This window comes from Manis javanica, chromosome 6, assembly GCF_040802235.1.
Source record: "Manis javanica isolate MJ-LG chromosome 6, MJ_LKY, whole genome shotgun sequence".
In the NCBI taxonomy this organism is placed as follows: domain Eukaryota; kingdom Metazoa; phylum Chordata; class Mammalia; order Pholidota; family Manidae; genus Manis; species Manis javanica.
In genome coordinates, this window is record NC_133161.1 from 91,809,333 (window position 1) to 91,837,305 (window position 27,973).

A 27,973-nucleotide genomic window follows, 5' to 3' on the forward strand; every position below is an offset into this window, starting at 1 on the left:
AAAGGCATCTTGATCATGGAATGCCATAAGATCTCAGAGATAACTCATGGGAAGTGTATTATAATTCAATCTTCCTACACAAACTGTACGTGAGACTTATTGTGCTTTCATCTGACCCCAGGTCACCAGGCTTTACTTAGACTCCACATAGAAGTGGAAAGCTGGGCAGTACAGCGGGTGGAAGAACAGAACGTTCATCCTTCATTCAGCTTCCAGCAATTTGGTGGTGAGCATGACAGTGCCGCAGTGGAGGGACTGTCCAAGTGTGTGAAGGTTTGCAGAGAGGGAGTCCCTGCGGTGAGGTCTGGAGTCTTCCCTCATCATATGTCAGGGTCAAGCGGGAGTAAGTTAGTAAGTACAAGAAAAGATTGTTTTGGTTTTCTAGCTGACTAAATACCTAATCCATTTTAATTGGTATAAAGCAATAAAGAGGTGAATGTCCATGGCCTTAGATTTAGATCTTGGTTTCTGTAAGTTAGGGCTTCCCAGGGTGACTGTTTTCATTCATGAGCTTCTCCTCTCTAGTTTCGTGAGATGAGTCTTCCTTGTGGGTGATATGTGTCCCCTGTGTTTGTCAGGTAGCAGGAGATAAAACTTCCCAGCTTTAAAATGACCCTGTAGGACAAAACTTTGATAGATCTTTTTACTCTTAAATAGTATCGAAAACAGTAGCCCCGTTTGGGCTTTGTAATCAAATGCTGACTCACGTTTATAAATCAACAATTATAAGACAGTCTTTTTACTGTTATTAGTCTTACTATTATCAGACCATAATTATCCTTCTCCTAAGATGTAAGCATTTAAAAATTCTAAAAAGGTAGTACTATGCATCCCAGGGGAAAAGAGACTTTCAAATCATCAACCAAAACCAATTCTTAACTAAGTCCAATAACCTGCCAGATTTTTCTTTCAATACAGCTTTTGCCAAATGGAAACACACATTAAGCGGCAGCAGGGGAATGATTTCTTCTTCAGACTCATTATGGTTACCACCAGGGCCAAACTCACACAGATACAGCCATAGCAGAAGACCAGTCCCACACAGGACATCAGGGCAGGCCCCTCCTTCCTCCGGCCACTTACTGAAATTCCACATTAGCTGTCCTGCATTTTAGCTTATGGGTTTCAAGCCAGGTCAAAGGCAGGTTTTCCTTGGAGAGAATTTGCACATTAGTTGTTAATGAGTGTGCACACAGGGTTTATATGAGGCTGGACATCGACAGAGGTAGGGCTCTCCAGAGAGAAGGACGTAGGGGTAGGAATGGGGGCTAGCAAACCACAGTTCTGGCTGCTCACATCTTTCAGATACCACAGCGCCCTGGTGAACGTGGGAAAGACTACTGAAAACCCGAAATAGCTACAAAAAAAGTTCTTATTCTGATGTCAGGCTGAATTCTTGAATAGCCTGGGGACATTCTGAATACAAGTGCGCTTCAGAATTTCGGGAAGTTTCAGGGAGTCTTTGTGGAGCAAGGCAAAGAGCTGGGGAGGGCACTCAGTATTTAGTTTTGATCAGATTAAATCATTCACAAAGATAAAATAAGATATTTTAGTGGCTCTCATAATGCCTGACAGCTCAAAGTTCCCTTACTCATTTAATAAAAGACTAGCCGGAAAGGTCAATGAGAAGAATGTATCGAGAAAGACAGAACTGAAACTTTGCGCTTGTTGCTCTAGAAGAAGGAGGTTTTAAGTCAAATAACTCATGTAATAAATGAAAGAGAAAATAATGCACCAGCCAGGAAAACTCCTTAGAAACCACCTGCAGGTGCCCTGGGGAGGGGGAAAGTGCCTGTCATGGAGTCCCATCGCAGCCACCTTAAAGGGCACCATGGGGTCTTCTCGCTCATTCCCCTTTTCCCTAGAAGCCACCATCACAAATTACAAATAAGCTCCTGGTCTTGCTGTCCTTCTACCTCTCCTAGGTATCACACTATATATTATCTAGAGAAGAACTTGCCAGAATTTACTGCTGATTACTAGTGCTTTATTGAAGCCACTTTGCTTCACATCATTTACTACTAATTCCTAACAATTGTGATTTGGGACAGACCTCCATGTCCCCATCAGAATGGATGGCTCTTACTCTTATACTGCTTTCCCTTGCAGGTGGTCCTTATTACATGAAATATGGACATCTGTTGGGGAGGCATGCCCAGGTATATCAAAACTAAGAGAGCTTTCCATTTAAAGAGCCATTTATATAAAATTAAGCATCGTTTGGTAATGGTATTACCCATCATCACCACCTCAGCACTTTTGCAAGTCTTTCGTAATTTCACCTTTGAAGAACTCTACAGCCAGAACAAAATGTGTGCTATTTGATTTACAAAGCAATGTTCTTAGTTTCCAGGCTACTGATTTGGGAATTTCTGGTGGTATTTTGAAACACCTGGAGAACTACCTAGTCATATGAAATCAATTTCAATACAACGCAATGGGAGCAACTTCTACAGAGGCACAGATCATTTCCTCTTAAATACAAAACAACATATGAATGGAGCAATTGAAGAATTCTCAAAGATAAGGAACAACATGCTTGGGGGATTTTAGTACCTCAAAATCTTGCATACAATCTTCTTTTCTTAATTTAACATTCATGAGAGTTTCTTGTTCAATGAAACCTATGAGGTAGAGGACTAAATGTCCAAACAATCATGCTCTCATAAATTCCTTAAGAAAGCCATTATTGGTTGAGATTCAGTTCTCTGAACTATGTTCCAGATCTCCAAGTAAGATATTCTTCATCAAGTTCAATGCTATAATAGATGGCTTTTCAGAAGGCATCAGAGGCCTGGCAGAGCCTGTTCTAGAGCTGATAATTCTAAATGACATAAATGGAAATGGGGTGGGTGGTAGGGGTGGGAAATGAGGGGTGGGGAATGGATTCACAAAGCAGAAAGCACATATTAAAGTCATATATAAGCTTTCCAAGCCTATGTTTGTATTATTTAAACTTCACTGTGAGATCATGTACAAATAGTATATTCTTGGGAGATTTTCAATATACCAGAGAATCAAAAAGAAAACTTTTAAAAATAAATGATTCCTTATCATTTTAAATCTTTAATCCCTCCAAAAAATATTGTTTACTAGTAATGCTTTTATTGTGCTGACTGTTTTCTGAACTTTATGATACATGACTTAGTAAAACAAAAATCTTTTTACTATGAAAGGACATAGAAGAGCCGGTTGTCTTCTGTATGTATTTGATCCATCCTCCTGGCAAGCAGTATGATTAATGTTTTTGCATCTATATTCCTGCTCTCTGTATTTATCATGCTCCCTGGATTGAAAGTATTAAATATGGCAATGATATTACATAATGACATCATTTTATGGTGTAATTCCCTTCTGTACTACCTAATTTAAACCTTTTAAGAAGACACACTCCTACCTTTGAAGAAGGTCCTCTTCTCTGAATAAGTTTTCTTCCTTTTATTTCTTTAAACCAAAAGTCTTCTTAGCATTGCTCTGTGGGTTGAAGAGTGGGGGGAAATATTAACAAGACATTGGTCTCCAGTCACAGCAGATTCTCAGTACATTAACTCCAACTGAATTCCTGATGGGAGACACAATGACAGGGGGAGCCCTGCAAGGAAAGACAAATTATGAGAGATTTGCCAAAACACATCTCTGCTGGTTTCAATCAAAACTGACAGCAGAGTGGTGACGAAAACTCTGGTGGCCATGTTTCAATGGAGCCCAAAAGAGAGTCATGTGTGTTTCCTCTTTGAAGCTTAGAGGAACAGAGGGTTGTGTAGTGCACGTATACAGGGTGGCTAACATACTTCCTTGCTGGGGGATTATTATTATTTTAAAATTTGATATAGGAGAGTAGGGATTCTTTTGACTATGTTTGAAAGGCCCTAGGTTTTCAGTGAGGGCCCTAAGGAGATGACAGGAGCAGCCAGCAGCGCGGGCCCTGCAGAGCTGTGATAAAGGCTCAGCTGTGGACAGCTCCAGGGTCTGATCATCGCCAGTGCTCGGCTCCTCGGCCTCAATGTCTCCTTTGCAATATTCCAGCTGAGAATCAGCCAGAAAAGGACAGCGCGGACAGGGAGAACAATTGCAGCTGAACACATCAGGTTTTGTTTTTTTAGAAACCAATTCAGTTTTCCAAGGGAGGGTTTGTGGCTTTTTGGATTTTGGCTTTTGGAAACAGAAGTGACACTGTCAACCTCTGAAAAACCTTTCAGGGAAGAGAAACAAGTGTCAATTCAGGAACCCCTGGCTGCACTCAAATATTGAGACAACTGTGAATCGCCAGATGATTCCATTAATAAAATAAAAAGATGTTTAATCATCTCACATGTTTTAGCTTCTGCATTCATTATAAAATGTTTTCTGTACTTAATTGCAAAAAGGTTGATCTTAATTATATGTAAAGTCATTCTTAATAGAGTTTCATGGGATCTGATGCAATGATATTTTACCAGGGCAATGGCAATGTTGTGGAGGTCAGTGAATCTTCCTTGTAATTAAAACCAATTTTAGAGTATCCCAGTTTCTCTCTTTGTCATTTAGTTTCCATTAAAAAAAAAAAAACTCTCTAGAGGTGTGTGGGAAAGAGTCTACAAGAATTTTTTTTTTTTTTTGAGAGGGCATCTCTCAAGTCTACAAGAATTTGAAGCTATGTCTACAATAACAAGTCAATCTAACAAACATATTGAACATTTAATACGTATCTGTCAATACTTTGGGTAAATGTAAATAAGGAAAAAAGAATAAAATGTAAATAACATGTTTCCTGACATAAGGGATCGCAGTCCAACACTGATGGGAAAAACAGAACCACCACCAACTGCCATAAAATGCAGCCTTTACAGCAATCTGAGACCACAGAGGAAGAAACAATTGATTTTACAGGGGGGCCTCAAGAAAGGCTTTCCACAGGAGATAACACATGAGGGACTGTAAAAATGGGTAAGAAGGGCATCCTGAATAGAGGGGATCACAGCCCCAGTGATGATGGGAAGTAAGGAGAAGGGCAGAGGGGGGAGGCTACAGAGGTCACTGGGAACCAGAGTGCAAGGGCTTTGTCCACCAACCGGTTTATGAGTCTAGACTTGAACTTGAGAACAAAGGGAACATATTGAAGGTTTTAGGCAAGAGGAAAGAACACTGTCAGTAGTGTGGTGACTGAGGGTGGAGACTGGAGAGGATGACTGTTTAGGGGGGCTTGGCTTCTGGGGTAACCCCTCTGTCCTTCCTAAGCCCACCCACGGCAAGCATACATTTGACTCCTACCCAAGTTGAATCAGGATTCACAGATGGAACACTGGTTTTTACCAAAAAACATGACATCTGATATTATTCCACATCTTTTATTTTATTAATGGAATAATTTTATGATTTTTCATTGTCCTACTATGCGAGTGTACCTTTATAGCTAGAACTTGACTAGGTCAGCACAAGGATGTGGTCTGTTTTTCTCCCCTCCACCTAGCCATCTCTCTACCTCCCACCATCTCCTCCCCAGGGCAGCTCGGCTCTGCTTCTGGCAAAACGCAGGACCTGAGACAGGTGAGTCAGCCCAGCACCACACCTGACCCTTGGGAAACCCCTCCCTCTGTGTCCTTCTTTCCTCTTACTGGATGTGGGCCTTGGGTCAGTCTCTGTCTTCACAGTGCAGTGTTAATGTCTGACACGGGTTTGGGCCTTCAGGAATCAGACCCTGCCTAATGGACTACTGGGCTTCCAGGTCAGTCAAGGGCAAAGAAACTGTCACCTCTTCCAGCCCAGTGTAAGTTCCAGTGAGGCTCTGCATTGGACCTCAAGACCAGCAGATAATAATACACTTTTACTTTGTCCTGCTTTGTCTATGTCCCCCCTGCAAGTATCTCCTTTGGGGACCTCACAGGCAGAGCAGAATGTAAGCATTTGTGGGTCCCCTGGCCAAAACATACCACATTCCTTCCTCTGCAAACAATCATGGTAAGGTGGATATGCATCTCCAAAGGGCAGCCTGTTCCTTCCTTCTGAAAGTCTGTTCTACAACACATTTTTGTGTACAGAAAAATCAACAGAAACTCAGAGAGTGCTTTAGCTTCCTGACCCAGTCCCTTCAGGGGAATCTTCACTGTTTGGCCCCTGGTTGTGTCTGAAGTAACCACACCATATTGCTTGTGAGGCTACTCTGAAAACCTCTGTCACAGATAACTGGAGGCTGCAGCCCAATACTGGACGTGAATCAGTTAAAGATGCATGTCAATAAAACTAAGTTTACTGTAATTTTTACTTGGCAGAGACAAGAGAACTAACATTTCATGGGTTCCTACTATGTCCCAGGCCCTGTGTATATATTGCAGGTGACCCTCCAATTCTAGAAGGATCATTATCTGAGACAGGCAGAAATGAAGCACGGAGAGGTTAGGTAGATGACCCTAGACACACAGCTTGAAAGGAATACACCCGGAATACAACACCGCTTCTGTCTGAATCCAAACCTTGTGCCTTTCCTGCTTTACCCTATGGCTCTTGAGAGAAGACAGGATAAACTTGGAGAGGGGGTGCTACTGAGCTCTAAGGGGGGATAGCAGAAGAGGAAACTGGCAGACAGAGTGGTTAGGCTGAGAGGAAGGCTTGGAGGACGCCAAGAAATGAGAGCGCTAGGAAGTGTTGGGGGTGGCCCATGGAGTCAAAATCTCCAGGAAGGACGCACATTCGGGTAACTTAGCAGCTGTCAGTGGGAAGTCCCTGCAGTCCTGAGCTGGTACTACTCACCTCCCCATGGTCTACGAGTCCAGTTCTCAGGCCACCTACTCCACTGCCAGTTCTATGCCCCTCTGCCAACTGTGCTTCTTATTAATGATGTTCCACAAAGGGGTAGGTATGAGAATACAACTGGATATGGTATAGAATATGTTTTTGAACATAAATTTTAAGGAAGAGTATAAGGAATGTGGTTCTTTCGATAAGTTTGAATCATTTTTAGTATAGTTCAATTCAGGGCAAAATGGCCGGAAAAGGACACATAGATAATTTTGCAGCAGTGTGATTTCCCACAGGCATTATGTGGGAAAATTACTTCCTCCTTGCTTATGTGTATTATTGATAGGGCACTGCCTCATTTTCAACCTCCCTGTGATTATTTAAACCCTAAAGCCTTTGCAAAGACCACCAAAACACTATGTATTAATTGTATTACTATGTCAGCAATTATGCCAAATATTTCTAGGGAGTGAATTTTTGTTACATTCATTACTCTTGCTTTGATGACTGTGTCAATGGGCTTTCATCACTCTAAAATACATTTCGGTGGACAGAATAGGGTAATACATCATTGGGAAGGATTATTTTTCCAATAACAAAGTAACAATTTTATTTTTCTTTAAACCAAAATACAATCAATCTATCCTATTAAATAAAAACCAGTCCTAAGTCAAAAGGTCAAGATGAGATGTGATGTAATTTAAAAGTAGCCTTCAGAAAAGATAAATAACACCTAGGTGAAAGATGTAAGAAACCCAAAGGCCACAGTACACACAACAAACCAGTTACCATAAAAGTAATTCAATGAGCAGAAGTATAACATGTAAAAAAATCAGTCACTCAAGAAAGTGAATACTTGCCTTAGCCACTCAGAGAAAAATAAAATAATGACCTTCCTGACAATTCAAAAGCAAATGGAATGATTGATTTGCATGACTTTTTTGCAGGACTTTTTTGTTGTTTTATTCTGTTCATTTTAAAATGAGAATCCTCAGATTCAATGTAATTGAAAACCTGTGACTGGCAACACTATTAGGTAAAAAAATATCAGCAAGCAAAAATGCTCAAAATCTTACAGGTTTATATTCTCTGGCATAACTGTGAGGACATTAAAACTGCTTACTCTTTGGTGTCTGTAAGGTTGATTTAGAAAAACTGGCCTTAATGAGCATATATCAAAGGGTAGAGTACATTAAAATATCAAGCATCTGACCCCTCAAACCAATTCTGTTTTTGACTGTGACAATTATTTCCTATTTACATTCTTAAAAAATCAGTATGGCCAAGAAATCCTTTTTAGAACATCAATTTTGAAACTCTTACATGTAATGATATATTTATATACCTGCACTCTTACATGTAAGATGCAAAACTGTTTTGTGCTTTTATCACTTTTAAATGATAATACTTTCCATACTGATTTTTAATTTCTGCTCCTAACAAAACTTCACCAGTATCAAAATCATGGACTAACCCCAAACTCTTATTTTTTTCTTAACTTCCTGCCTTTGACATGATCCTTGGACTAAATTTGGGGCCCATTCATGCTTATTAACTGGAGACAAAAGGATAAACAAACAGCCTTATTAAAATTGGCATTTATCTTTGGTTTCTCTGGGGTATGCCTGTCATCCTGCAGCCTAATTCCACTTGGCATGGCAAAAAGGCAAAAATCATCTTGAAACCCAGTTCTCGTCATTTCAGCAGCCTATGAAACAAAATACATTCCAAAAAGCAGAGTGAAGCGGATTGAACTAGTACCTCAACCAGAGGGGTCCACATCTACCACAAGCTGGCTGGGTAGGGCTCCAGGGACACGGGGTCCTGATTTCCAGCCCCAAATTTAGCATCGAATTCAGCTTACTCTTGCAAGAGTAGTGAACTTGTCATGACATGGGACCAACTCCATGACCTCTTAAGCTTCAGGGTGGAAGTAAGGCAGAGACCCATTCTGACAGGAGGGTTAGAGTTGAACCACTGTGCATCGTGTTTTACTTTTCAGAGAAATGAAACCACTGATCCCTCCATAAATCAAACAGACTGAACATTGACCATCCCCAGAAGCATGACATTATCATTTGCTACCTCATAGACTGATGAAAACTTCCAACTGTGAGCAAATTACACTGACCTGCTGTGTGCTGGGCATATGGCATCTTTCTGTTAGTGCACTGGCAGTCATGCTCTCACAGACATTATTTTAACAGTTCATGGTATATAATACATGGAACTTTGCATAGTTTTATAGGATGAATTACTATAACTAAATCCAGAAATGCAGTGTGCAGTAATGGCTAGCTATCTACCAAAGAGCCATGCCCGCTTCTGTCTTGTAGAGTGACTGTGGGTAGGAGGTTCCTGGCCAGGGTCTACACTGCCAGTATTAAATGTACAGAAGCTAATATGTATCACTTCTTTGCCCAGATGTTTAAGAAGCCAGTGTGTCTTTTCCACTCCTCTTGTCTCTCCACTGCTAGCTGGCTGGTGATGCCCAGTGTAATTTCGGAAGTTACATGGCCTGGACTTGTCAGTGGAGGCCTGTGAAGGGTGATGAGTAGAGATTCTCCCCTCCATGCAGTTGATCTCCATGCATTACCAGCACTGTACTGTTACACAAGTTGGAAAGGGATTCATCCAGTGAAATTTCTTCCAATTGGGTGTTTGTTATAGCAGCTGGCTCTGGCTTGTGTAATAGCATCAGCATGGCATGAATGCAATAGAAACCTCAGATTCCTCACTGGTCCTTTTTCTGTGTCTATAATCGAAGAGGAACAGATTTAATTTAAAAATAAGAGGAACATATTTAATTTAAAAATATGAGTATATTCAGAGCAGTAGAGGAAAAATGATTAAAGAATATAAAGTAACAGTGTTTACCTCACTACAGAAAAAGTGTAAAGGAGGCTAGTGAAACTCAATGAATATGAAGGCCCTACAAGTTTTACACAGCAGGTAGTGAGAAACTATTTCTCACTTCATTAACTTTAAACCAAATGCAGATTTATGTGATGGTATATTGAATATACTAGGTATATTGTACCTAGTAAATGGGGAAAATTGAAAAGAGCATTTTTGAGAGAATGTAGGTGCAGACAAGGCCTGTAAATCCACTCTGCTAACAGGCAGCCCCAGGCTGCCTTGACATGGCCACTCACAGGCCACACTGTGAGTGACGCGGTGAAGACGATCGTCGGGATAATGATGGTCAAACAGTGAACTACACCAGTTTGTGAGGCTGTCAAATTTCCTTCCCAGAAGAAAGTGCAACTGGGAAAGTTTCTCATCTGCAGGGTGGAAAATCCACTCTGTCAACAAACATTACAGAGCTGTGGGAATCTAGAAAGTAAGACACAAGTCCAATGCTTCAGCAGCTGACAGTCTTAGGAAAGTGACTGTGAGGGCATATGGGGAGGAGGTGGTGATGAGCAGAAGGCGGAAACAAGGGTGACTTCGGGGTCTGAAATGGGGGAGGTGACATCTCATCCACGGACTGGCAGATGTTCCTCAATGTGGCCCCAGGTTCCGCAAGCTGCTTGGGGCATTCTTGCTTGGGAACACAGTCTCCACGTAACACGACCACCAACTGAGGTGCAGAATGAAGCAGAGGAAGGGAGGCACCCACTCTACTCAAGGAACAAAAGCAGTTTACATTTACATATATCGAAATGTCTATGTAAAGTCCCGGGAATAAAAGATTCTAACACAATAAACAAAAACATTTTGTAAAACCACATGGCTATACAGGGAGTCATTGTTTAACAGGTAGTTTCAGTCTGGGATGATGAAAAAGGCCTGGAGATGGATGGTGGTGATGATCACACGGCAATGTGAATGTCCTTAATACCACTGAACTGTACACTGAAACATGGCTAAAATGGTAAACTTTGTGTTACATATATTTTACCACCATAAAAGCCACCACAACTGTGGACTTCCTTCTATCTCTGTAACTACATAAATACAATAGGATAGTTGCAGGACAAAAAATTCAGTGTGTACCCTACACCTTCCTATCAATACTTTTGTGTCCTTAAAAAAATCAGGAAAATATTAATTTCTTCAACAAATATTGAATGAGCAACTACTATAGCCCAGGAGCTTGCGACATAGTAGTGGACAGAAGGAAGTCCTGCCATTCAGAACATTGCTTTATTTAGCCTCTTCTACATTCAACAAATCCTTACTAAATGTCTCTCACTTTCCAAGCTTTGCGCTGAGCACCAAAAATACAATTGTGAAGAAATAGCAATGACAACATCAGCGAACCAGACCCCTCCTTGCCCTCCTGAAGCTTATAGTCGACTGTAGGAGACAGACAGTGATCCAAAAATCACAGAGAGGAATCTATAAACATCCACTAAGCCGAGATGTGTGGAGCTCCCAGGGTGTGTGGTGATGGCAACTGGCTTAGTCTAGAAGGTTGGTCTTTCTGAGGAAAGGAGGATAAGGCTGAGGGCTGAGGAATGGGGGCTGGGAGGGGCCTGTGTGGCCTGCACAAAGCAGAGGGAAGGGGAGCACGGCCCCAAGGAGGCTGGAGAAGCAGGTGGAGGCCTGGCCACACAGAGCCTTGTGATCTTGTGGTCTTTATCTTACGAGAAATGGGAAGCCATGCATGTACTCTTCATGAGGCTGGTGGTGGGACAGGAATGATTTAATCAGAAATAATACTTATTTTGCTGCTCTAGCCAATGAAAAACAAGGGTAAGGACTACAGGCAAATTCCCATATAGTTGTAAAATAGGTGCAACTCTTTGAAGCTCTCAGATGAAAGGTAGTGTTTCACATATGAAAGACTTATCACAATCAGATAAGACACTGTAAATAGCACTCCATTTTTTAATTTTTTACTGTTGATCAAAAACGTAGAGTCTCTCAAGGTTCTATTATGTAATTACTAATGAAGCTGAATTTGATTAAAAGTGAGTCACCTGAATTTGCAAGCCTGGTAAATTAAATTGCTCACACTTGATTAATACTACTTAAAGGGGATATTTTTTGGGGAAAAAAAACAGTGCAACTATTTGATTAAAGAAATGAAGTGTATTAAACTTCACAAAATATGATTACTTAGGCATCTTTCATTAATATATCAGGTAACAATGGGACATTTAATTAAATGTTGCACTAATTTGATCAATATTTAAGAATTTGAACAAAGAATTAAACAGAAAGCATGTCTCCCTTTAAAATATCAATGCAAATATGTATTTTTTTAAGATGAAATAAGGACAGTGTTTATTCAGTGTAAGTGAGTCCCAGTCTCTCCTGCTTACATTGCAGTGTGTAAGCACGTGTTTTTTCATTGAAGTATAGCTGACATACAATCTTATAGTGGTTTCGAGTGTATAATATAGTGATTCAACAGTAATCTACATTATTAAATGCTCACCCCAAGTAATGTAGTTCTATCTGTCAACAGAGAAAGATGTTAAAGAATTACTGAATTTATTCTCTATACTGTACTTTTATTGCCGTGACTAATTTATGTGATTGACATTTTGTGCCCCTATATCCCCTTCACCTGTTTCACCCTTTATAACCACCAGTCACTTCTGCTTGTCTGTGAGCCTATTTCTGCTTTGTTCATTTGTTTTGTTTTGTTTATATTCCACAAATAAGTGAAATTATATGGCATTTGTCTTACTCTGTCCGGCTGCTAACATACACTACTGAATGGGGAAAAAATCCAGGCCTGCATAATGCTGTATGACAACATTAGATATATAAGGTAATAAGAAAACTCCACTTTTTGTATATAATCAAGTTAGCCATATGCTCATTACTTTAATTTACAAGGATCTAAATATTCAATAAGTAGGTGACTAATATTTTTGCATTTCAAAGTCTGCATAAAAACAAGTCTGAAGCACCAAATTCTTAATTGTGTTGTGAGCTAATCTGACCCCTGAACAATATAGTACATTCTAGGCTTATCTCTTCAAGTTCAGAAAAGTTGTACAGCCTTGACCCATTTAATTTGTACAATTCTCCTTTTCACCAAATTGTCATTTATACAATTCAGATCTGTCACTTCATTGTTTTGCTTAAATTACCTTAAGAATGCAATATATGTAGCCAAAAGAATGGTTTCAAGGATACATTAGCTATATTTTATTAAAGACTTCCAAGGCCCCCATGATTTTATAGGTCCTGGGAATTGTATTTGTATTTGTATTATTTGTAGAGGTCTCTACTATCATCACTTTTTAAGATTTAGCCTTATAAAGATTTTAATTTTAAAGCTTAATCTGACAATTTGAAACCTAGTATTTTTATTGTTCTATCAATTCAAACTTTAGTCTGACCAATTTTAATATGCTTGGGTACAAAAATGTTTTTAAGGGAGGATCTCACTTCCCAATTTCAAGCTCTACTACAAAGCCACAGTAATCAAGACAATTTGGTACTGGCACAAGAACAGACCCACAGACCAGTGGAATAGAATAGAGAGTCCAGAGATTAACCCAAGCATATATGGTCAATTAATATATGATAAAGGAGCCATGGATATACAATAGGGAAATGACAGCCTCTCCAACAGCTGGTGTTGGCAAAACCGGACAACTACATGTAAGAGAATGAAACTGGATCACTGTCTAACCCCATACACAAAAGTAAACTCAAAATAGATCAAAGACCTGAATGTAAGTCATGAAACCATAAAACTCTTAGAAAAAAACATAGGCAAAAATCTGTTGGACCTAAACGTGAGCAACTTCTTCATGAACATATCTCCCCAGGCAAGGGAAACAAAAGCAAAAATGAACAAGTGGGACTATATCAAACTAAAAAGCTTCTGTACAGCAAAGGACACTATAAATAGAACAAAAAGGCACCCTACAGTATGGGAGAATATGTTTATAAATGACATATCTGATAAAGAGCTCAAACACCTCAACAAACAAAAAGCAAATAATCCAATTAGAAAATGGGTAGAGCATCTGAACAGACACTTCTCCAAAGAAGAAATTCAGATGGCTAACAGGCACATGAAAAGATGCTCCACATTGCTAACCATCAGAGAAATTCAAATTAAAACCACAATGAGATATCACCTCACACCAGTTAGGAAAGCCACCATCCAAAAGACAAACAACAACAAATGTTGGTGAGGATGTGGAGAAAGGGAAACCTTCCTATACTGCTGGTGGGAATGTAAATTAGTTCAACCATTGTGGAAAGCAGTATGGAGGTTCCTCAAAAAACCCAAAATAGAAATACCGTTTGACCCAGGAATTCCACTTCTAGGAATTTACCCTAAGAATGCAGCAGCCCAGTTTGAAAAAGACAGATGCACCCCTATGTTTATCACAGCACTATTTACAATAGCCAAGAAATGGAAGCAACCTAAGTGTCCATCAGTAGATGAATGGATAAAGAAGATGTGGTACATATACACAATAGAATATTATTCAGCCATAAGAAGAAAACAAATGCTACCATTTGCAACAACGTGGATGGAGTTAGAGGGTATTATGCTCAGTGAAATAAGCCAGGTGGAGAAACACAAGTGACAGATGATTTCACACATCTGTGGAGTATAAGAACAAAGCAAAAACTGAAGGAACAAAACACTAGCAGACTCACAGAACCCAAGTATGGACTAACAGTTACCAAAGGGAAAGGACTGGGGAGGATGGGTGGGAAGTGAGGGATAAGGGTAAAAAGGGGCATTATGATTAGCACACATACTGTGGTGGGGGAAGCACAGGGAAGGCAGTATAACACAGAGAAGACAAGTAGTGATTCTATAGCATCTTACTATGCTGATGGACAGTGACTATAATGGGCTATGTGGTGGGACTAGATAATGGGAGGAGTCTAGTAATCATAGTGCTGCTCATGTAATTGTACATTAATGATACCAAAATTTAAAAAAATGTTTTTAAATTTAATGTGCAAAATTCTTCTGATTTTTTTAAAGTGACGTTGTAAATGCCCAGTGAAATTGCCCATTGGTATCAAAACTAGTTCATATTCCTAGCAGATGTTACCAATAATAAGTCAGATTGTAAAGAAAGGGATAAAAATGCACTAAATCAGATTCGGCAACTGTAAAGGAGGATGAATGCATTTCCCATAAAAGGAAGGGGAGAAAAATCTTTTTTAACAAATTGAAAGTATGATTTGGCTGTGTATTTTTTGTTGTTGGCACTGAATAAATCTCACAAAAGAGATTTATTGAAAAGAGAATTGGCTTGAAAATCTTTCAAACATTTTGGATAAAGGCTGGACATATCTTTTCTCTTTTACTATCAGTTTTCAAAGTTGGTGAGTCACTTTGATTTCAAAATTCTCTTTAGATGCTCTAGTTTTCTAGTCTCTTCTTGATGCAGGCAGGAATGCACAAGCAGCTCCCCCACTTTTATTTTTCCTCACAACTTCCTGACCACTTGCCATGCTCACTGAACTGAATTTGAGATCTTTTCATAATACTGCTTTGGGAGGAAAAAGGAATGAACCACAACAGAAACACAATAAAATGGGTTCCAAATACAATTTGGATGTCGTTTCAGTGATGTTTGTCTTGTGTCTCTCATAATATTGATTGGCACCAGGACTTCCTAATGAGGATTTCTTCTCTATTCCATAGTGGGCCATGCGAGCACTGATTTTCAATTTTAGTTATACTGATTTTTTGAAGGAACATAAAAAGAAAACAAGACAAAAACAAAAAGCAAAGGAATTCAAATAGGATTTAGATTATGACTTGGGAGGATCCCCCGTCGCCCCTGAGCCTACCATGATACATTTCTCCACAGCAGTGTCTGAGCCGAGTGGCCCAGTCCTCATTAATCCCAAAATGGCTTTGAGAGTCTCAGATCCTTCAGTTCTCTAAATCATTCTCCCAACTTGAGAATCTGAAACCCTGATCTTATAGAAATATGGAATACTATTAGTTCCAGGTCACTGACTAAAGTTAAGTCCAAATATGAAGCTGTCCATCTAAAAAGAGGTCATCTTTAATGCAATGTGGCTTGTATTAAATGAACCATTATTTGTAAATAAAGCAATCAAATTATGAATTCAATAGCTTACCAGGTGACATTAGGCAAATTACTTGCTCTCTGTGTATAAAATGGGGTTAATAATCCTGACCTATCTCTTAAGGTCTCTGGGAACAATTCATTTAGGAATTGTTGAAGTGCTATATAAATGTTACTGGTGTTATGAGAGCTTGGTTTTATTGTCACTGGGACACCATCATCATAAAAAGGAATTCAGAGATTTAGTCAGAGGTGAATTAACAAATTAAGGTCTCTGCTAATACAAGTGCCCTCTGACCTTGGATCACTGAGCTTGAAAAATCGCACAGATCAGAATGTAAATGAAGTTTCCATTTTCAGAAACACAGAGGTTGTGTTAATTTATTTCCCATTCAGTGCCTTTCCTTTGAAAATCATTACTTTGGAAGCAAAACAACCATTTTCAATTTCCAGCTCTTTTTTTTTTTGGCATTATCCTCATTGCTGTTCCCAGCATCATTTGCATTAAAGCATGACATCGGAGGCATCTGCGGCCTTTCTTTCTGAATCAACTATCTGGCATACCCAGGCAACATGCCTGTCAGCACACATGGGCTGGGTAAACACCAGACTTCTTTCATTTTAGGGTTTTGTTTTTATTGTGCGATTCCCCAGACTTTCATCTATTTTAGAGAAGGTTCTCTTTCCCCAGTTAAATTTCCATGATTCATTCATTTGACCAGGCACTGTCCTAGGTGCTGGAACTAGCACTGAACAAAAAAGGCAGAAATCCCTCCTCTTGTGTAGCTTACATTCTAGTGAGTGAAGACAGATAGTAAGCTAAATGAATATAACATGTTAGAATGAAACACAAAGTATGGTGAAAAGAGTGAAGGTGTGATGTGAGTAAAGATTTGAGGGATGCCTGTGAGAGTTTCTGCAGGAGGGCTTTGCAGATGGCATGGGAATTCCAGCAGAAGCAAAGGCTCTGAGGTAGGAGTTTGTGTGCATGAGAGCACCAAGAGGTCAGGGTGGCTGACAGCAGTGAGCAAGGGAGAGAATACTATGAGATGGAGGCAGAGATGGAATGGGGTACCAGCTGACTAGGGCTGGAAATTGTCCCAGGGCCTCTGGTTCTCACTCTGGGTGAAATGGGGAAGCCCTGAGGTGGGTCTGCACAGAGGAGAGACATGATTTGACCACCATTTTAAACGCTGGAACAGGCTGTATTAAGAACAGGCTGTGGGGAGCCAAGTTGAGGATGGCAGACCACAGAAAAGGCAGCAGTTCAGAGCAGATTTTAGCGGCTTGAACCTGTGGGGGTGGCACATGGGTAGAGTGTCACATCCTTCTGCTTCATCTAGCTGTGGTTTTTTTCTTTGAATTATTTCACTCTCTCAGACAGCTTTTTCTCTTTAAAGCCTTCCCTTCTACCCATTCTTGTCAATAATAATACTTTCCCTCCCCCAGACTGTTTTAGAAAGGGTCCAAACATGCCCCATTTGGATGTAGCCAAATTGGCAAGTAAGCTCCTGTTAAAAGACAAACTGAGGCATGGAGCATTTTTAAAAGTTTATTTGAGGAAAAATCAATTCAAATTGCCAGCACCCAAAATCGAGCAGAGAGAAAGGCACTCTGAGCAGCTGTAACAATAAAGACTTTTATAGGCAGAAAGGAGCAAAATGCAGGTTCGTTATTGCAACATTACTGCCCTTTAAGGGATGACTGGGGTCTACAGGGCAGATTACCTCACTAGCGCTGACTGGAGGATTCCTGACTGCTTTAGGATCCCATTTCTGGGAGAGCCAAGCTGTGGTTAAGTCTTGGTTGGGTGCTCAGCATATGCAAACCTCACTTTGGGCCTGTTGTCTTGTTTTTAACACTAGTCTACTAAAGCACAAATGATTCACAGGGTTCTACTGAAGTTCTCTGTAAAGACACCTGCCACTCTCCTGTACAGCACTGAGTTACCCTTCAGATGACTGTGCAGTGAAGCTGCCCTGTAAGGTGGGGTGGGGTGTGGAGGGACTGGATTGGGCAAAGAAGTCTGGCAGGAGGCCAACAGCTTTGTTTGGCCTCTACAAATCTGCTTGCATTTTCAGGTTAATTAAGTTCCACTACACGTGCACAAAAATATTTCCGAAGCAAATTTTTATTGTTTTCATATGCTCGTATGTCCATATAAACCAGAGAAACGCTTTCTCTCTTTCAACTCGTGTGTGTGTAAAATTTTATACTAAAAAAAAATATTTAGCTGTGAGCACTATAATCAGACACCATACACCAGGCAAGCCTAAACCCTGAGCCCTGATTTTCAAGAAACAAAGACAGGCTTTCCCTTTACCGAACAGAAATGTGGTGGCTGCACTCAAGCACAGTTCCATATGCTGTAGGAAGATGGTGGCAATGGCTGCTGCCCGAAGAGGAGACTGTGGAAATGACCCTCATGGGAAAAGAAGGAAAATACCTTAGTCTTTTCATCCAACCTAGAAGAAAAGTTCTTGGCAATGTCAGGACTCTGGTGCGGGAGGAACATGTAACCAGAGGGTCCCTGAACTGCAATGGCATCTTCCCTAGGGAGATGGGGGTGCTCTTGCTTGTGATCTAGGTCTCATTTTTGGCAGAATAAATGAGAATTTCTATTCTATAAATGAAGGGATGCTTGACCTTTTTTAATGAATTATTATTTTACATAAATTATTCTCCTTTTTTCATTTTGGGTGACTTACCAGAAAGAAAAAGAAAACCTCTTGACATTTGAGGGAAAAAAAGTTTTCCTGAGTTTGGGGTCATACCCTGGGACTCCTCCAGTTCCTCCAAATATTTGCATTATTTGCTCCCTCATTTCCTTCAGGACTTTACTCATACGTTGTCTTCCTGACGAGACCTTCTCTGGCTGTCCTGTCCAACGTGGTGACCCGCACCCCACTTCCTCTCCTCTTTCTCTGCTTCATTGTTTCTCCTTAGCACTAATCACCATCTAACATATTACATATTCTATTGATTTATTTTTACTGTCTCAAGCACTAGAACATAGGCTTTAGGAGGACAGATTTTTATCTGTTTTGTTCATGCTATATTCCCAGTGTCTAGAACAATGCCTAACACAGAGAATGAATGAATAAATTCCACAGAGTAGTCAGATAATGTTAACTTGAAAATGTTATATTTAAAAAGATCAATTTTGGCTAACATGCATAGACACAAATTACTTCTGGGAGGATACACAAGACACTGATACTAGTATTCATCTTGTAGAAGGATTTGAGGGGGAGAATTACATATAATTTCATAACTGCATGTACTAGTCACATCTTTAGATCACTGGAATTTTATATTAACACTCAGAGATGTCTGGGTGATGTGAATTATGGGTCACTTAAAATTATTTTTGTCATATACAATAGTAAAAAACCCCAATAAATGTTTATTGAAAAATAGTTTATCACATGTATGTATAAAAATCCACACATACACAATGTGTTTGATGAGACATACAGAGTTCATACAAGAAGATACATGTAATAACTCTACTACTTTTGAGTGCTCAAAGACCTCGTACTTACAGGATTAACAGATCTGGTGTAAGAGGTATGTTGGTCCTAAAGACAAGGACTTCCCAATAATCAGGACACTGAATACTGAAGATGGCAGTGTATTCTTACCACCTTATTTACACTAACAACATGGTAGCAAGTATTTCAATTGGGGCCAAGGCTTGACGCGCACTGCAGTTTTCATTTGAATTTCAGGGCAAAGCTATTATAGAATCAGTATCTATAATGAGATTTCCTAACAAAAATGAAACCATGAGAACCGGAGTCCAGTCAGGAAAGGCAGAGAGAAGTGGGGTGACAAAGCAGTAGAATCAAACTATAAGAGCATAGTTGTGTAAAGAGTAATAAAATTCAGAGTGAAAAGCAGACATGGTAAGAGAATGCAATTTAATTTTAAATAAATATTATTCTCAATGTAATTCAAGTCAACATGAGACCTGGGCCAGACGTAATCTAAAGGGAAGACTAATTGTTAATCATGTGTTAATTCAGCCTGCTTAACACCTAATTCTTGAATAGGCAGTTCCATTCTAGGGACTGGATCGGGTGAGACAACTTTATGGCACCAAAATGTCCGTTCTGCTCCCTGTTTCCCAGAGCTTTCGATTACACTAATAACAAAGCTGCTCAGATTTGATAGTTATTTTCTAGAGATGAGATATGAATATGAAATTAGGGAAAGGTACCATAGAGTCCTATTTGTACTTAGCTGTGGCCTGTAGTGATGAAGCACGCAAATTTCCTAAAAGAAACCAGGGACAAGAGAAAGAAACACTGAAGAGATGGGGACTTGTTTTGAATGAGAGAAAAGGATGGAAGCATGAACCTCACGAGTCATACTGCCTGGATTGTCCCACAGTTCTTTCAACACTACTCAGGTAATTTGGTATCTTTTCTCCCTTTTCTCTCACTCTCTTGATCACTCCATTGTCCAAACATGGGCTTTGATTTTTATTTTTAATCTACCTAACACCAGCTGTCGCCAGAGCCTTCCTACTTAAGGGCTTTCTTTAAATAGTCTGATCTCTAAAGCAAACATTGAGCACATGGAGCCACCACAGTATTTTGGAAAGAGAACTAGTCTGAAGGCCTGAGTCAGAATTCAGCTCTGCACATTCCTAGCTGGATAGCTTGGGGCATGCTGCCGAACCTCACTTTTCTCTTCCTTAAAATGGAGATGATAAGACCTGTCCTTTCTGTAGAGGATGGTTAAGAAGCTCAAACTAGATAATGCAAGCTGAAAAGCATTATATACAAAAGTAAGTTATTTTTATGATGATTTTCATGCCATTTACTATTGTCAATGGAAAATATGAGCAAAAAAGAGGAACTTGCCTAAGGAAAATAGCAGAATGCCTTCATTACATTTGCTCTATGTCCAGCTGTAATAAAATCAGGCAGATAATGGGTACATTCAGAAATGTTTTCAAGGATGCAAAACTTTGTTGCATTAGTACAATCACACATATTGTATTTCATGAGGTTCAAAAATTGAGAGACAGTGAATATAATGTTACAGGTGGTCTTTGAAGATATTTCATGAGCTAAAGCTAACATATCCAATTATGGCATTAAAAACAAAAATGTGCCCCTAATCCAGCTTTTCTCCTCCTCTTGACCACTAAACTCTCTGTAAACAGGAGAACTAATAAGGAAAACTTGGAGAAAACTCTCAAGTACAGAAAAAAGGACAACAGAGCCTTCTTTTAATCGAAAAGGCAAATGGGTGATGTTTTTACCACACTTTGTGTGTTACTACATATATATATATATATATATATATATATATATGTATATATATATATGTATATGTATATATATATGTATATATAAATATAAAACAGGAATGAAGCAGATAAGGGACAATAAGGCTGAGCTGGAAAATTGTCTTCAGGTAATTATAAAAAAATGGCCCGTGAGACCATTAAGAACAAATACCTACATATGGAATGATAAGCCAAAATTATGTGTTAACGCACCATGCTGGAGTACCCTCAGAGCAAATGTAAGCCCACTAGCATTTACTTTTCTTTAAAATGTGTTCACATTTTGGCTAGTAAAAATACTTGAACTAAATCGGTCATTGCCCTGCCCAAGTCTCTCTTTTAAGTGTTTAACAAGTTATGTGAAAGATCATAGTTTTTGATACAAATTCCACTAACCAGATCAGCACACTAAGTGAAACCAAATCAAACAACAGAGAAAAAAACTTCAGACAAGCTTTTACGGTTGGCATCCAATTCTCATTTTGGCTTCAGTTTTGAACAAATCATTAAAATGACACCCGAGGGGGATAAACCCAGTCGTTCCAGGAAGCAGCCAAACACCCCTTCCCACTGTGCAGAAACAAGCACACACATTACCTTACACGTGGAGTTACCTTACTGCTTCCCGTTTCCTTTCAGTAGCAAAAGGAAAATCGTAAAGGACCCATCCCAGCACATTTCTGCAGACAAAACACTGGTGACTGGGCCCTGCTGGGGTGGGACCATGTAAGCGTTAAAGTGCCTGGGCAGCCGGTCCAAAGCTGCTCAGGCCTCTGGGGCCCCCACGGTGATCAGCCTGGCTTTGTGGCAATACAATGGGGGCCAAACATTTCTCGTATTCCCTTAGAAGCAAAAAAATCTGTTTAGTTGCTCAGAATGATTTAGCCAAATACACAATAGGTTCTGGTTTGTTAATACCACTGTTTTAAGAAAGTAACTGCCATATGTTTACCTATGGGCAGAAAATGTAAGGTGCTATAAAATTTCTTCCTTTTTCTTAACTTATTAACTCAAAATAGGTCCCTGTTTAAATTTAAGAATTCCTGTCTGGTCATTGTTTAAATATTCTTTCCTTACAGGATGCAATTTCCGCTTGAGACTGGCTTGTTTACTTCAGCATGAAAACACACTTCACACACCTGTGTAACAATCCCTGTGACTCACCACGATCATTTGTCTTTTTCCTTTTATGGCATCCTAGAATCTCTATTTGCCTCAATTAATTTCATGTGAAGATCTTAGTAAAAATCAATATTATAACTATTTTTCTGTTTCTTTTACCCTACTTACTTAGTTCCCAGTTTTATTCCTCTTTTAATATTCTCTGGTACCCACTGTCCTTTGTACTTAACCTCTATTCAAGCTGTAAAAACTTGTAAATGTTGGTTTTTATTATTCTGGTAAGCTAGATATTATTGATCCACAAATACACAAATAAAAATAATAAAGAGTGAGCAGGCATTTTCATCGAATGTTAAATACATTAGGGTTATATTTCATGTTAATAAGATCTTGAGAAAGGACTGGAAACTGTTCTAAAATGTAGTTTATATAGCAGGACTTCATTGTTGGTTTTGCCACAAATCCTTAAGCCTGAAGACTTTGCTCGAATTTCCAATTACTTTTCAAGCTTTAAGATTCTCTGGAAGAGCCTAAGCGAAGTAGGTTTATAAGTCATTCACTGGCAATGATACAAGTTTAGAAAGTGTCTGCTTATCATGTTTTCAATTCCAGTTATTCACTTCCTAAGAAGAAACCTAAAAATCTGTTCCCCATTTATTACAATGACTCTCATGAACAATGGGTGGATAGATTTCTTTGAAGCTCTTTTAAGCACTTCTTAAGACCTGCTTAGAAGAAAGCCTTTCTTCCCAAAAGCACAACCAACGTGTAACCCAATCTCCTTCAAAGCATATTGTCAGGCGGAACAACGACCTGTGCCACGTGACCTCCACAACCTAACTAAGCGGGACACCGAGGAATCCTGCCTGGGTCCCCTCTCCATCCGTTTCTGTGCTGAAAATGTCATAAGTAGCTTTCGATTACACTAATAACAACCTGAAAAACATAAAATGATGCTCCGATTTATTTCTGACTCTTTTAAAAGATAAAACAAGAAGAGTAGGAAAGCCTTTAAAGTTATTTCCTCCTGAATACATATCTGCCGCTCTGTATGTGTTATGGGTGGTACCAGCTGATAGGAAGCAATATAACGAGCCTGTCCCAATCGGCACACACTCCTGGGAACAGAAACCAGGCTGGAGAGTATGACTTATGCTTACTACCCCTTTTGGTATTTTCCAATAATTTCTTTGGAGTGAATTTTTACAATTTAAATATTCCCATTGGAAACAGAAAGTGCCTATGTTTTTCTGTTCATATGTTAACATAACCTTCTCTTTTCCTACTTAGCTATTCCCACAGGTATAAAAAAGGTTCATGTGCCAATTTGAAAGAAGGTTGTGTTTTAAAGAACAGTGTGAGGACTGATTAAAATGGTGTGCTAGACTGTGATGGTGTTCTGAACAGCAAGGGCTTGAATGGGGGAGAGGAGTCTCATTATGCAGCTTGACTGACCGAGCCTAATCAGAATTATTTCGGCACACTGCTCCGCTACAGCCACAGACCCATTAAACGCTAAATGCTTCTGCAGGCCCATTTCTCCCTCTGTCTCCCAGTGTGACCTGTTACTTTTCAACAGTGGTTAGTCAGTGGGTTACTCAAAACATTTTTTGGTAAACGGAGGTACTGGGCTTAACGGGCTGCTCAAAATCCGCTGTCAAATCTGTCATTTTATCACAAGAACGGGTGTTGTACCACTTTAAAATCGCACCCTTGGGACTGCCGTGCAGCTGGGGACCCTTTGAAGTAGTTCGTGTTCCTCTTGCAGTATTACTTTTTATTAAGAAAAGCTGAAGTTGATGGCTATTACACCTTCCACAGGGCAGCTGTCTTCGAAAATATAATTTTGGGTATCTCATCTTAAACTCACTAATTGTTAATCATGTGTTAATTCAGCCTGCTTAACACCTAATTCTTGAATAGGCAGTTCCATTCTAGGGACTGGATCGGGTGAGACAACTTTATGGCACCAAAATGTCCGTTCTGCTCCGTTTCCCAGAGTCACTCTCATAGGCTGTCCAGATGTATCCATTTCTGGCATGTAATTAGTTTTCTGCATGCTATGACTTGGTACCCATTTTAAGTACATAAAAATATTTGATGTGCTTTTTTAACAGACATACTTCTACATGTAAATGTAAAGTTACGCATCTAAATTTTGATTAAAATAGATACAATCAGAAATTTTCAGTTTAAAAAAAGTGCTTTCTATTCAAATGTTATAGTTCTGAATACCATAATGCTTGTGTAGACTATTCAAGCTCTGTGCCTCAGTTTTCTCATCTGTAAAATGGGAATAATATCATACCTTCTTCATAAAATTGCCATGAGGATTAAGTGAGTTAATATTTTTAAGTCACTTAGAACAATGCCTGACACATATGTTTGTATTAAATAAAAATAAATCAGGTACTTTTTATGAATGGAAAATGAGCAAATGATTCTTCAGAAGAGTTCTCCCTTGAACTATTAGTTTACCTTTATGATCTTTATTTTTGTCATTTTTTAGCAGGCTTTTATATTTGCCTAAGTTTACATTCACCACCATTTTTCTGCAACATTTTTGTAAGTTCTCACAGTGCAGAAATGATGGATGCTTTTCTTTTGAATTCCTTTACTGGAAAAAAAAAGATGTCAATTAACTGTGTCAGTTGAATGGGAGATAAAGGATTTTGCTGAAGTAGCCTACAAACTGAGTGGGAAAAATGAATGAACTAAGTGTTTCATTCACTCCCTGAAATGCTATGCTATGCTCACAAGCTCACAGCCATCCACAGGCGTGTGTCTCAAACATGAAAATCTGCATTATGGAGACAAGTTAAGTGTCATGTTATTTGGTAAAAGTGTTAAAAGAGCCATCTGTTTCTGTAAATACAATACATAGACCTAGGAACCCCACAAATAATTGGACAGCACAGCAGACTGGCATCCTATTGTTTTTTCATAATTTACTGATAGGCAAAATGCCAAGACTCTAGAAAGGCATTGTGATGCTGAGTTAAGGCGGGAGATGGAGAGAAAATGTTTTTGAGGCTAATGGGTACTTTTAAATACTTCAGGAGAATGGCAGATTGGTTTTCTTTCTGAATGTGTGTTCCATCAAAACAAAACCTCATTAATTCTCAGCTTTCTCTCTCTTGATTCCCCTCTCCCTCCCACTTTTGCATCACCTTGTTTAGAGTATGCACAGATCTTACAAACCATTCTTTTGTAAAAGAGCTCTAGTATTGCAGTTAAGAATGATTCCGTAAGAAAAGAGTTTTTGCAAGTGGAAGTGGTCAAAACAACTTTAACAGAAGTACTAAAATAAGCCAGGATTTCTTGTACACTATATCCTTGCAGCACTTTAGAGAACTCATTTATGGCTACTCACATCTCATGCAGATGTTATACAATGTTGCACATTTTATTTAAAATGTATGTATAAATGCACTGCATTTAAATCTTAGAGTTGTCTTTATACACATGAAATTTTATCAGACAAGTCAAAGAATGGAAAAGCAATGATGTAATCATACATGAAACTTGAAGGATGACAGGGGTAGAAAATGAGAAGAGAATAAAAGGAGATTGTAAGGAATAGAAAACATATTGGGACTCAAAACATATGAAATTGCCATTTTCTAAGTCAAAAAAGGTCAAATAACAGTCATTTTATGTGTTTCAACCTAACTACTTCCCTGGGACTCTGCAGCTCCAGAAAACATCCAAATTATTTAACAGAAATAAAGCCAGTGCTCCCAGATCAAATAATTTCCATTTCCATCACTGGTTGTAAAACAAGACTCATTACCATTTTCTGGAAGTTTCAGTTGCTGTAAGTAATGGCCTCCCAAACAGCCACACATTGCTGATGTGTGTTTCAAGTGTCAAAGTAATTTTTCCTACCTCTTCTTAATTTTATATTTAAACACACACACACACACACACACACACACACTTTTCTAGCTGTTTCCCCTGAATACATTTCTGTTTAAAAATAATACTATATGTAAGTTCATTTTTCAAAATGAAAACGTATTTGGATAATGCCAAAGCAACTCATTCATGAAAATAAAATAGAAAGAGCTTTTTGATAATTCTACTATAACAAAAGTACCCTAGCTGGAAGAGATCTTTTTAATCACGCATTTTCAAATCTTTGCTGAACTGTAAAATCCATCATCTTAGAAAATTTCTTAATGAGTTCTCTTTCACGACTGTTGTTACAATGATGATTTTGCCCCTTCTGACACAATTCATCCGTTCATCACTCGTCTTTCCTTTTCTTAGACAATACTATAAGAAACAATAAAATTCTTCATAATCCCCCATTTTCAGTGTAACAGTTTCCTTACTGTTCTTGTTTGAATCTATGTGTGTGTGTATAAGTTCAACAAGGTTGCAATCTTGAAATTTTTTACTTTTGAAGTTAGCACTGTGTCATAATGTTTTTCATTTTACTAACAGTATTCAGAATTATAATGTCAGGTCAACACACAATATTCTACTGAAATGCTGTGCCATAATTTTTATCTTCAAACACCAAGGAGTTTTGAAAATTTTTTCTTAAATTGAAGTAAAAATATCTGTGTGGATGTGCGATCCCACATTATTTTTTGAATGGTTGCATTATTTCCAGTGTGTGTGTGGTCACCTTTAAATATTGCAATACTGGAAATTATCTTAAAATATTTTGGCCAGTTCAATAACTGCAAAACATGTTACTCTTCCCAGTCACCAATTATCATGTAGTACCCAAATGCTAAGAGATTTCCATTGCCCATAGAGGAAACTCCTCAGCCTGCTACTCAAAATTCTTTGCAATCCAGCTCTTACTTATGACTCTGTATGCATATTCCATGAGTCTTAAACACATACAAGCTCTTCCATCTAAACAGGTCCATGGTCTCGGTGTCAAACAGGCCACCCCCATCCCAGCTTCACCCCTCTGTTGACTCTGTTTCCAGACACCACCCTTGGGATGTCCTCCTCACTCCTCTGTCTTTGTTTAAATCTCTCCTGTCAACACCAAGATCAAGTCCTTTGCCCTCATGATGATTTAACTGCAGGACACAGTCATCAGATGATTCCCTCTCTGACTTAGACTTTATCTATCACCTTCCTCTTATCTTACATTTACTACCTATTTTTTTTTGGTGATTTACCTTTTAAAAATGTAATTGTCTCTTCTTCACATCTTGAATTATAAACTATTTCTGTTAGCTCTAACTCCAAGCACTGCAACATGCACGCAGTAGGGACCTCCTGGCTGTGAGACCTATCGGCGGCTGTCTGAACAGGACTATGTTTTCCTGCATGTGATTCTGCATATGCTCTTGTTCATAATTTGACAAAAATTGATGAAATTCAAATAAAACTATCTCACTTCCTCACATACTGATTAGCATGAATAATTAGTTCTTGGCTACATGCCCTTCATTCTGTGTTGTCACTCCCCACCTTCCACACCTCCTGTGTCTCCTTTAAGAGTCTCAATCATTCAATTATTTCCACCAACTTGTCTGTCGCTGTTTTTCTTTTTCCCTAAAACTTTCCTCTTCCTCAGTTCTTCTGTGATGTTTCCGTTTCCTTTTCAGCTCATTTATTCTATATATTCTTAGAGCAGCATAGTGGTTAAGAACTCTAGGGTCAGAGAGTCCGGGGTTCAAACCCTGGCTCTGTCCCCTGACTAGTTTTTAACCTTAGGTCCTTTTGCCTCTTCAAAGTTCATTTTCTCCATTTTCAAATGGCCCCATTAGTAGTAACCTACCTCATAAAGGCTCAAGTAAAAAAAATTATGATACATGAAAACCATGATCTTATTTATAGTAAATGTTTAATATTGTTGACTTTTAATAATCATTTT

The 27,973-nt window shown here is 39.0% G+C and overlaps 1 protein-coding gene across 18 annotated transcripts in view; it reads right to left on the minus strand.

The window, feature by feature from the left end:
* The window catches only part of NRCAM (neuronal cell adhesion molecule), a 273,084-nt gene that overhangs the window by 133,992 nt on the left and 111,119 nt on the right, over positions 1-27,973 (minus strand). For 17 of the 18 annotated variants that reach the window (XM_073239056.1, XM_073239054.1, XM_073239061.1 and 14 more), the window contains one exon: positions 3,398-3,474. The exons of the other annotated variant lie outside the window; for it this stretch is intronic. The gene's annotated coding sequence lies outside the window, so the exon portion shown is untranslated. The remainder of the gene's footprint in view (positions 1-3,397; positions 3,475-27,973) is intronic. 18 annotated transcript variants of the gene reach the window in all.